Raw genomic sequence first — 12,074 nt, 5'->3', positions numbered from 1 at the left:
TGTTTCAAAAATTCTGGGAAATCAAAAATACTCTCATAAAATTATAAACAGTCTACCTCTTCGGCTGTCCTATTAATTTCTTACATATTTAAATATCCAAATTGCAAGAATACAAGTGCTAGAGACTAAGGTAATAAAACTAACCCCTGATGAGCAAACAAACAGGAAAGTGAAGCCTAATTCATTGTCTCTCCAAGAGGGTGATCCAAATACCTATCCCATCTTATGTTTGCCCTACAGCTAGCTCTCTGATCTCCGGACGATTTCCATTCCTCCTGTCATTCTGTCACGGTCTATCTGCGTTATCTAAATTGGGAAGGTTGCCACCAACAGCTAGCCCTTTCTGAAATAGTAAGGAAAAGGGGAAGGATAACAACAAAGAAAAATAGTTGGTGTATCTATATACACGCAAGACCCTGCATTGGAACCCATGCTGCTACAGGTGGTGGCAACTATACCCGGTGTTCAAAGCTCTCAGTAACTCATAGTTAATTAGGTTAATAAACAGAAATGTCAAAATAAACAGGCAGTATGGTGGAGTGATTCATATTTCTAACTCTGAAATACATATTTCTAACTCATCATTTAATTTTTCTGTGACCTTGGGTAAATTACTTACTTTGTTTCTTCCTCTGTAAAATGGGGATATCAGTAATGTATCTAGCTCATAGGACCACCATTGGGATCATGCGACCTGTTTCCGAGTTTAATTTCTGTACGGGTATATCCGATTATCTGGGTGTGAGGAGGACCAGGGTTGGCTGCTTTTGCTGATAAATCAGGAAATCAGCAGAAGCAGTAGCCAAATCAACAATAATGTGGTGAAGACTCAATATGGAACTTGCAGTAACCTTTGTATTATACATAACTCAGGATTCCTTCAGCAGAAGAAGGAGGTTACACCTGTGAAAAATGAGAAAACAAATACAAGGAAAACAATTTTCTAAGGGAAAATGAGAAGACACACTTTATATTGTATCTGTTTTGTTTGCAGTTCATATAATGGTCAAACTACATGCAAATGGCCATACATCGACTTAGCATAAACATTAGAATAATAATTATGTGTAGAAATTACCAAATCTCAGTTATATTCCTGGTACCACACTAAGGACATTACATGTAATCTATACTACAATTTTTGAAAGGTGTGAAATTGAAGATCAAAGAATAAAAGCACCTTGTCCCCAAATACACAGTTGTGAATGGGCATGTAACATATATTGTCATGCTAAATTAGGCACTTACTGAACAGACATGTAATCTCTACTTTTTGCTATACTGCATTCCTGTAAACTGCAAGGTGAAGCAAATCATTGTAAAGTGAATTATATTTTCCCAAAGGAACAATGCTATTATTGGAGGTTGTACTCTTAACCAATAATTTGACATTGCCTACATCATATATATGATCTACAATATCTCATAAGAGCAAAGATACCATGACCATAAATGTGCTAAGTCTTAGAGATATTAATTATATATGTGATGAGCAATAATGGTGCTTCTCTTTTTTGAACTTAGAAAGGGTTTTGGAGAATATTTTGGATGGCTTTTTCTCATAAAGGAGCTCTCTTGGGGGAGAAACTACTTTAAAGCCCCTTTTCTCTCATGATAAATGTCCCTTTGTCTGCAGAGTCATTTGAAATCATTCCATTTAGTTATTCTCTTTTAAAATTGCTATTATAGCATCAAATATTGAGGGGGAAATGAAAGCGAAAACTTTGTAGTGATTCAGGAGACCTACATTCTGGCTTCATCTCTTAGCCATTATCTATATGACCTAAGCATCAAGGCTTCTTCCCTGTGCCTCAGTTTCCCTTTCTCTTTGAACACACTGAATTAGGTGAATTTGAAAGGCCCTGTAGGGCTATACCTTTCTAGAATCTGATATAGGGTACTCAATCCTTGGATTCCATTTTAAGTTGTTGGGGAGCAGAAGTTTTCTGAATCTGATTTGTTGACTACTGACTGTTTGCTCTTGTCCTAGCACCAAGTCACAAAGTGAATCCCTCACAGGCTGTATCCTTTGCTTTGGTGATAACAGTAGTGGTTACAGGCACATGATGCAGTATTTTAATGTGAAATCACAAGAGATCTAGAAGATAAGAATTGAAATGCTATTTCTCCATTTCCTGAGTGACATTCAACATAGCCACTTAATCTCTCTGAACCTAAATTGTTTTCATTAGTATAGCAGAAGGATCGGTCTTTTATTGCAAGGACATATTAAAGATTAAATGAGATTAAGTGAAAAAGTCCTGTATATAGCTATATTCTTATTATAGTTATGGGCTAGTATAAGGCATACATTCTAATGATAGTCAAGGGCTAGTGTAAGGGTATGTTAACAACTTGTTGGTGAGCCGTTGCCTAATGGGGCAGCATGCCCAAACAAATGAGTTAAGAAATGAGATGTAGATGCTAATAGCTGTCAGCTGATTTTTTAAAAAAATTTTTGAACAAATAATTTCAGTTAACTGAAAATTGAAACAATATATGCAAACAGGAAAACGACAGATGTTCACCCAACAGTCTTATAAATAACTTTATTTTTTAAAAAAATAATGGACAAATGATATAGTGTTAGGAAGATTAATGTGTGGTATCCAAGGACATGATCACGATTTTCTAAAATAAAAATTGTATATATTTAAGGCATAAAACATGATGATTTGATATACATGTACACAGTAAAATGATTACTACAGTCACTGCCAAATAACATATCTCCTTACATAGTTACCATCTTTGTGTGTGGTGAAAATACTTGAAGTCTACTTTCATAGCAAATTTCTAGTATTTGATACAGTATTGTTAATACTGCATATTAGACCTCTAGACTTACTCATCCTACTGAAGTGCAACTTTGTACCTTTCAACCAACATCTCCCTGATTGCCCGACCTCCCTGTCTCTAATAACTAATGTTCTAGTCTCTGCTTAAATGACAAAAACACAACTTACCCAAACACATGGGATGGAGTAAAAGCAGTACTAAGAGGGAAGTTTATAGCCATCCATGCTTACATTAAAAGAGAAGAAAGATCTCAAATGAACAAGCTAATTTCACACCTCCAGAAAATAGAAAAGAAGAATAAACTATACCAAAATTTGGAAGAGTGAAGTAAATTATAAAGATCAGAGTAGAAATTAATCAAATTGAGAATAAGGAACAATAGAAAAAAATCAACAAAACTAAGAGCTATTTAAAAATAAACAAAACCAACAAACCCTTAATGAAACTAAGAAGAAAAGAGAGAAGCGCCAAGTAAATAAAATTAGAAATGAAAGGAGACATTACAATGGGTGCCTTCGAAATTTAAAAAAATAAATAAATAAAAGGATCATAAGAGACTATTATGAACAGCTCAATGCAAACAAATTGGGTAACTAGGAGACTTGGATAAATTCCTAGAAACATACAATTTACCAAGAGTGAATCAAAAAAAAAAACCAGAAAGCCTAAGCAAACTAGTAATAAATTAATTTATGAAGTAGTAATAAAAAAAAACCTTACAATAAAGAAAAGCTCAGGACCAAATGCCTTCACAGCTGAATTCTACCAAAAAGGTAAAGAATAATTAATACCAACCCTACTCAAATTTCCCAAAATATAGAAATAAAGGGAATACTCCCAAACTCATCTTATGAAACCAGCATCACCCTGATACAAAAGCCAGAAAAGACTTCACAAGAAATCTACAGGCCAGTGTAGAAAAATCTTCAAATCAATACTAGTAAACTGAATTCAAGAACGCATAAAAAAAGATTATACACCATGACCAACTGGGATTTATCCCTGGGGAACAAAATTGGTTTGACCTTTGTAAAGTGATCAGTGTGATACATTACAAAAACAGAATGAAAGGTAAAAAACACATGATCATCTCAATATGTGCAGAAAATGCATTTCACAAAGCTCAACTTCCATTCATGATATAAACTCAAATTAGATAAGGAAGGAAGTGCCCTCAATACATACAAGAGAGACCATTTGTGAAAAGCTCACAGCTTACATCACAATCAACTGGGAAAATTGACTGCTTTTCCTCTAAGGTACAGTGCAAAGTCAGGACGTTCAATCTTATCATTTCTATTTAACATAGTACTAGAATTACAAGCAAGAGCAATCACACAAGAAATAAGTAAAAGTCTTCAAAATCAGAAATTAAGATGTAAAATTGTCTCTGTTTGCAGATAACATGATCTTTTATGTAGAAAACTCTGAAGACTACATCAAAAACTAATGATGTACTATATGGTGACTAACATAACATAATAACAAAAATTATATAAAAAAAGAAAACCCTGAAAAGTCCATTTTTGAAATGCCTTTTTAGAACTAATACATTCAGTAAAGTTGCAGGGTACAAAATCAACATACAAAAAACCAGTTACATTTCTTCACATCAGCAACAATCTATCTGAAAAGGAAATCAAGAAAATCCCTTTTATGATGACATCTATAAAATTTAAATACTTGGGAACATATTTAACCAAAAAGGTAACAGATCTGTACACTGAACGCTAGAAAATATTGATGAAAAATTTGAAGAAAACATAAATAAGTGGAAAGATATCATGTGTTCATGAATTGGAAGACAATATTATTAAAATGTTCATATGCAAAGTGATCTACAGAACTGATGAAATTTCCATGGAAATTTCAATGGCATTTTTAACAGATATAGAAAAAATAATTTAAAAATTCCAGTGGAATCACAAAAGACCCCAAATAGACAAAGAAATCTTGAGAAAGAACAGAGTTGGAGGCATCACACTTCCTGGTTTCAAATGACATGTTATAACCCACATATATATAGTCAACTAATTTTGACATAGGTGCCAAGAATATATCATGGGGAAAGGATAATCTCTTCAAATAAATGGTGTTGGCAAAATTGGATACTCATGTATAAAATAATGAAATAGGACCTCTATAACATACACCACTCACAAAATAATAATTTAAAATGGATTAAAGAGTTAAAAGGAACATCTGACACTGTGAAACTTCTAGAAGAAAACACAGGGAAAAATCTTTTTAATATGGCATTGATTTTTTTGGATATAATAACCAAACCGAAACGAAACAAATGAGACTGCATCAAACTAAAAATCTTCTGTACAACAAAAGGTACAATCATCATAATGAAATGGCAGCCTACAGAGGGGGAGGAAATATTTGCATACCATGTATCTGGAAAAGAATTAATATCTAAAATATTTTGGGAACTTAATTCAATAACTCTATGTATGTGTGTGTAAACACATATGCATATATACACATATGTACATATTTTTATATGTTTTATATAACGGGCAAAGGACCTGAATAGACACTTTTTCAAAGAAGACATACAAATGGCCAACAGGTATATCATCAGTAAAATGCGAAACAATGAGATATCCCCTCGCATCTGTTAGGATGAATATTATCAAAATAAGAAAGATAACAGGTGTTGGTAAGGATGTGAAGGAAAAGCAACACTTCTTCACCATTTGTAGTAATGTAAATTGGTACAGCCTTTATAAAAAATAGTATGGAGATTCATAAACACTAAATGTAGGACTACCATATGATCCATCAATCCCTCTTCTACAAAAATACTCAAAGAGAATGAAATCAGTACTTAAAAGAGATATCTGCAATCCCATGTTTGTTGTAGCATTATTCACAATAGCCAAGGTAAGGAATGGACCTAAGTATCTGTCAACAGATAACTGGATACAGAAAATGTGAGATACACACACAGATGCAATGGAATATTGTTCAGCCTAAAAATAAAGGTGATTCTGCCATTTGCAACTATATGGAAGAACCTGGAGGATATTATGCTTCGTGAAATAAGCCAGATGCAGGAAGGAAAAAGCTGTATGATCTCACTTTATTGTGGAAATTTAAAAAGCCGTTAGCTGATTTTGAAGTGATCGACATAATAAAGCTTGATTAGGCCTTATTACTATTTATCAGTGTCTGTTAATTCACCCAAAATATGTGAGAAAGCTATAAATCTGGAAAGGACAATAGAGGATGCTTAATGCAATGAAGCCCTATACTGAATGATCATTCAGGCCGCTAAGGGAGCTTTAAAAATGACAGCTATCTGGGCCCAGAACTTTGATATTATAATTAACTAGATGAAGTATGGCTCTTAAGAGTCTGTATGCTTAAAATATCCCTGGAATATTAACTGTTACTATTGAGAACTCTTGAACCAGTCAAATCCTTCATTTAAGTGGTGAGGAATATTTAATGGAAATAGGGAGATTGCGCTCACAAAGCAGAAACCTGATTCTCCTGATATTTAATCCTTTCCTCTTCCCATAGTAGTACCATATGATTAAAAAATGGTAGTAGAGTTGGTGGTACTTTCTGAAAGCCAGGGCCATTTTTGGTGGTATCCTCGCTATTTGTACTGAACCCAGATTTATGTTCTCATGGACATGGTGTCCATGTCCATTTACCAGAGGCATTTACCAGAGGCAACATTCTACAGTGTTAAACTGCCAGGCTGTTACCAGCATAAACTCCCCATAGCTAGGCATCCACATCAAACGGAGAAAAATGACAAGGAGAATCAAGATGTAAAGTAAAGAGAGTCAAGAATTGCTAGGAAGTCAGTGCTAGAGATAAGAGGGGTTGGCATGGAGGCAGTTTTGGCTATTCTTCTGGGACTTCTATTGCAATCCCAGGTTGCTAGTCATGGCAAAATGAGGCAGGAACCACTTGATGGTCAAGGCACTCTCTGATCAGCTTCTGCCCCAGTTCCTTTACAACCAAGAAAATAGTAGGTTTATGTATAGTTACTAAGATAGTATATGATTCATTAGCAGAAAGTTGCTGTCATGACTAAGCATACCTACTTGATAAGTGTAATATCAATAGTAACGGAAAGTATTTAATACCACATTCAGACTCATCATTTGGGACAAACCTTGGAAGTGTTTGTAGGCAAAAATTTCATGCATGCAAAAATATTTTCCATTTTTAGTTTTGTTTTAAAATCCATCTGTGGTAGTTGCTTCTTGTTTGTAACTTTACCAAAGCTCTCAAATACAATTGATTGTGCCATTTTGTTAATTTTGAAATATTTGGAAGTTTAGAGACTGGGGATTGCAAAACCTCAACTGTAATCCTGACTTTCCAATGAACCAATTCTGTAAACTTAGAAAAGTTCTTTTTCTCCAGACTGATCCCAGGAGGAAATGATCACAAAGGGCAATTCAACTCTAAGTGTCAGTGACTGCCAAAGGTGCAGACAGAAATAAACTTAGGATAGCAGAGTGCATCTTTAAGGGGTAGTTTCAAATAGAGACTGATCCTAATGCCTCTTGGGAATCAAGAGTGGAATGAACAGATAGTGTGTGCTTTCGTTTCTCTCTTTCTCTTTCTCTATGTCACTCTACACCCCACACCAAGTACCTTTCCCTCACTATTCTTGCCCTTTGAATGTTATGTCTCTTACTTCAAGCATATTTCATGAATTATAATGAGATCTTACTAAAGTTCATAGATTTCAAGCTAACAGAGTAGGAAGTTGTTAAGGCTTAAAATAAATTTCAGCGACAGATGATCGAAAGTCCTCTACTTTATACTGGTAGAAAAGAAAACCTTAAACTCTAAACAATCTGGGGTTCCACTCACTGAAATAATGTGTAATCACAGTTGAGTATTACAACCTATTTTGTTTCCTTCTCACAAGATTTAGTTAGTGTTACTGTCCAGAATCTTACTGTTAATTCCCTTGTCAAAAAGTTTAAGAACATTATTCACGGTGGCTGCTGGCAGGGGTGGGAGCAAGAGGAATGAGAAACACTGTGTCTCTTAAAGTTAACATTTCTATGAAAATTTGAGAGCATTCATGGGGAAAGAAAAATAAAATCAGGAACCCTGATAATCCTTCTAGAGCAATGCTTTCTCTTTCATGAGAGGCATTGTCAGACTTCATGCATAGCAGCATTTCTAGCACAATTGAATGCATGTATAATTTTTGAACCCTTCATTTAAAAGCCATTTGAAATCCAGAGCACAAAAATATAAAGGAAATGCTTATTCAAAAACTTCTATCATACTTTATGCTGTAATAGTTATATATATTGAAACATGGTGTTTTAATGCAGTATTCTCAAGCCATTGTCCAGGGGACAAGTGTTCACCATATGATACATTTGAAAAAAGAGATTCTGGGGAGTCAGGAGGGAAGATGGAAGCTTTATAAGAGATTGAATTGATTCTCTGGCTTCCAAGTCCAAATATCACACAAAGGGCTCATCTTGGGTCAGTTACCCATCCTGGATTAATCGTTTATGGCCATTGAAGGTAGGATTTTGCTTTTGTAAAACAATTGCTCTTTCAGTTTCCATGTTTATAGGTAGGAAGTTTCTAGGAAGTCTGGGTATAGTTTAGAGTGTGTACATACATACATATATATACATACATTATATACTTGCATGTACATATATAATTCATATGATTTATATAAATTCTATAAAATAAGAATATATATTATATAGTCCACATATCCTTACCAGTGATAAGGAGTTTGCTACTTTGTGAAGTACCTAAGTCTCTGAAGAACATAATTGTTAAATTTTTATGGTTTACAAAACCATAAAAATGAAGATTGGAAGAATGGCAGCAGAGTAGGAGGGCCCTAGGCTTGCCTTGTCCTATGAATACAACTAGATAGCTACCAAATCATCCTAAATACCCCAGAAATCGCCTGAAGACTGATACAATAAACCCCACAACTAAAGGGAGAGAAGAGGCCACATTCAAGGAGCTAGGAAGCGTGGAGATGTGGTTTAGGAGAGAAATGGATCATGGCCACTGTGGCAGGGAGGGAGCCACAGTTGCAGAGAACGGTGAGAGACAGACTACCACACAGGAGCACACAAGGGAAATAAATCCCCATAGTAATTGGCTTGGAAAGTGAGAGGACCCAAATTTTGTGAGTTTTTGCATCCAGTGGAGCTTAAAGCCTGGAGTTCTGAAGGTCAGTAGGTTTGGCTCAGGTCTAGCCCAGAGGACACTGGGGCTGTTCTTGAAGAGGAGGCAGGCAAACAGTCCAAGAACATAATAGCATGGAAACAGTGATCTGAAGTGTACCTGGGGCACACAGTGGGGAGGTTAGTTGCTCATCTTGGAGAACATCCCAGAGAGACAAGCATTTATGGAGAGGTCCCTCTGGGAACAAAGGAACTGTCAGGTGTCATTTACCTCTCCCACCCCTCAGTATAAACACAGATCCACCTGTGGTAACCAGTACAGAAATGATAGTTTCTACCTAACTTACTTAAACCATGCTCCACCCTGCCATGCTTCTGTGGAACCACACCTCCCAGTTACCTTTGCCTCAGCTCTAGCACCTTGAAACTGAACTCTCAGACCTTTGCTCACACCATATCTCCTGACATGGGAGTTTTGTGGAGCCTTGGTTCTGGCAGTGGTGGCAACAGGTCTCATTTCACAAACAGACCAGAGCATACCTATTTTAAACTTGCCACATCCAGGCCAGGGACCAAACACTTCAGAGAGATTCTGCAGATGACTGGCCTAAAAAATAAAGAGGCCAGGACACAACAGTAGAGCACATGTGGCACCCATTAGAGACACTTCCTGAAGCACCAGGCCCTGGGGAATAGGGGATACTACATAAGAGGCAATTGCAGGATGTCTTCTTCATAAGGCCATCAATCTCAAGAACAAAAGATGCAGCTGACTTACCTAACAGAATAGCAGGCACAGAGATGTAAACAAAATGAAAAGACAGAGGAATTTGTTCCAAATGAAAGAACAGAATAAGGCCACAGCCAGAGACCTAAGTGAAACAGGTATAATTCATATGCCTGACAGAAAATTTAAAGTGATGATCATAAAGGTACTCAGTAGACTTCAGAAAAGAGTGAGAACTTAAAAAAAAATATATTTATTTTAGAGAGAGAGCATGAGTGGGAGGGGCAGAGAGAGAGGGAGAGAGAATCTCAAGCAGATTCCACACTGAGCGCGGAGCCTGATGTGGGGCTTGCACAGCCCTGAGATCAAACTGAGAGTCCATCACTTAATCGACTATGCCATGCAAGTGCCCCATCATCAGTGAGACCTTTAACGTAGAGATAAGGAGCAAAATAATAGAGATAAAGGCTCAGTAAACAAAATAAGAAACACACTTCATGGGATGAACAGCAGGTTGAAAGAAGCAGAGGAATGAATTAATGACCTAGAAGAGTAATAGAAAGTATTCAAGCTGAACAAAAGAGAGAAAGAAAGAATTATGGAAATTGAGATTAGATTTAGGTAACTTAGTTACTCCATCAAACATAATAACATTCACATTATAGCAGTCCCAGAAGAAGAAGAGAAAGAAAAGGGGGACAGAAAATTTATTTGGAAAAGTAATAGCTGAAAAATTCCCTAATTTGGGGAAGGAAACAAATATCCAGATCCAGGATGCACAGAGAACCCCCAACAAAATCAACAAAAGAAGACCCACACCAAGTAATTAAAATGCAAAAATAGAGTGATAAAGAAGAAAATATTAAAAGCAGCAAGGTAAAATAAGTCAGTTATGTACAAAGGAAACCCATAAGGCTATTGGTGGATCTTTCAGCAGAAACTTTCCAAGCCAGAAAGGAGTAGCATGATAAATTAAAAATGCTGAATGGGGAAAATGTGCAGCCAAGAATACTCTATCCAGCAAGGCTATCATTCAGGATAAAAGGAGAGAGAGTTTCCTAGACAAACAAAAATGAAAGGAGTTCATGACCACTAAAACAGCCTTGCAAGAAATCTTAAGGGGGGCTCTTTGGGTAGAAAGAAAAGACCAAAAGTGTCAGTATGCAGGTAGGAAACACAAAAGCACTAAAAATGAATATTTCTGTCAAAAGTCAGTCAAGGAACTCACAAAATAAAAGGACTTAAAATATGACATCATGTACCTAAAGTGTGGGGAGTAGAGGAGTAAAGAATAGGTCCAAAGTTTAATGACCATCAACTTAGTATAGACTGCTATGTACAGAAGATGTTATGTACAAACCTAATGGTAACCACGAATGAAAAACTACTAATAAATATGCAAACAATAAAGAGAAAGAAATCCAAATATATCACTAAAGAAAACCAGCAAACCATGAAAGAGAGAAAAATAAGAAAGGATCAAAGAAAATCTTCAGAAACAACAACAAAAAACAGGTAATAAAATGGCAGTAGGTACACATCTATCAATAATTACTTTGAATGTAAATGGACTAAATGCTCCAATCAAATGACATAGGGTGACATAATGGATAAAAAAAATAAGACCCATGTATATTCTTCCTACAAGAGACTCATTTTAGACCTTAAACACACTTGCAGATTGCAAGTAAGGGCACAGAGAAACATTTTTTGTGCAAAAAGATGTCAAAAGAAAGAGTAGCAATACTTCTATTGGACAACATAAATTTTAAAACAAAGACTGTAACAAGAGATACAGAAAGGCACTATATGTAATAATAAAGGGGACTATCAAACAAACAAAAAAACACAAAGCAATTGTAAATATGTATACACCCAACATGGGAACATTCAAATAAAAGTTAATAACAAACATAAAGGAACTAATCAATAATAATACAATAATAGTAGGGGACTTTAGCACTGCATGGACATCAATGAGCAGATCATCTAAACAGAAAATCATGAGGGAAATAATGGCTTTGAATGACATATGGGACCAGATAGAGTTAACATATATTCAGACCATTCCGTGATAAAATTCATACCATGCATCTTTTCTCACCACAACACTATGAAACGAATTCAACCACAAGAAAAAATCTGGAAAGATCACAAATACATTGAGGTTAAATAACATGCTACTAAACAATGAATGAGACAACCAGGAAATAAAAGAAAAAATACAGAAATACATGAAAACAAATGAAAATGAAAACACAGGGGTGCCTGGGTGCCTCAGTTGGTTAAGTATCTTCCTTTGGCTTAGTTCATGATCCCAGGGCCCTGGAATCATGCCCTGCATTGGGTTTCCTGCTCAACAGGGAATCTGTTTCTCCCCCTGTCCCTCCCCT

The sequence above is a fragment of the Martes martes genome (assembly GCF_963455335.1).
Source record: "Martes martes genome assembly, chromosome: X".
Taxonomy (NCBI): Eukaryota; Metazoa; Chordata; class Mammalia; order Carnivora; family Mustelidae; genus Martes; species Martes martes.
The sequence above is the reverse complement of the archived record's forward strand: the minus strand, read 5'-3'. Positions refer to the sequence as shown.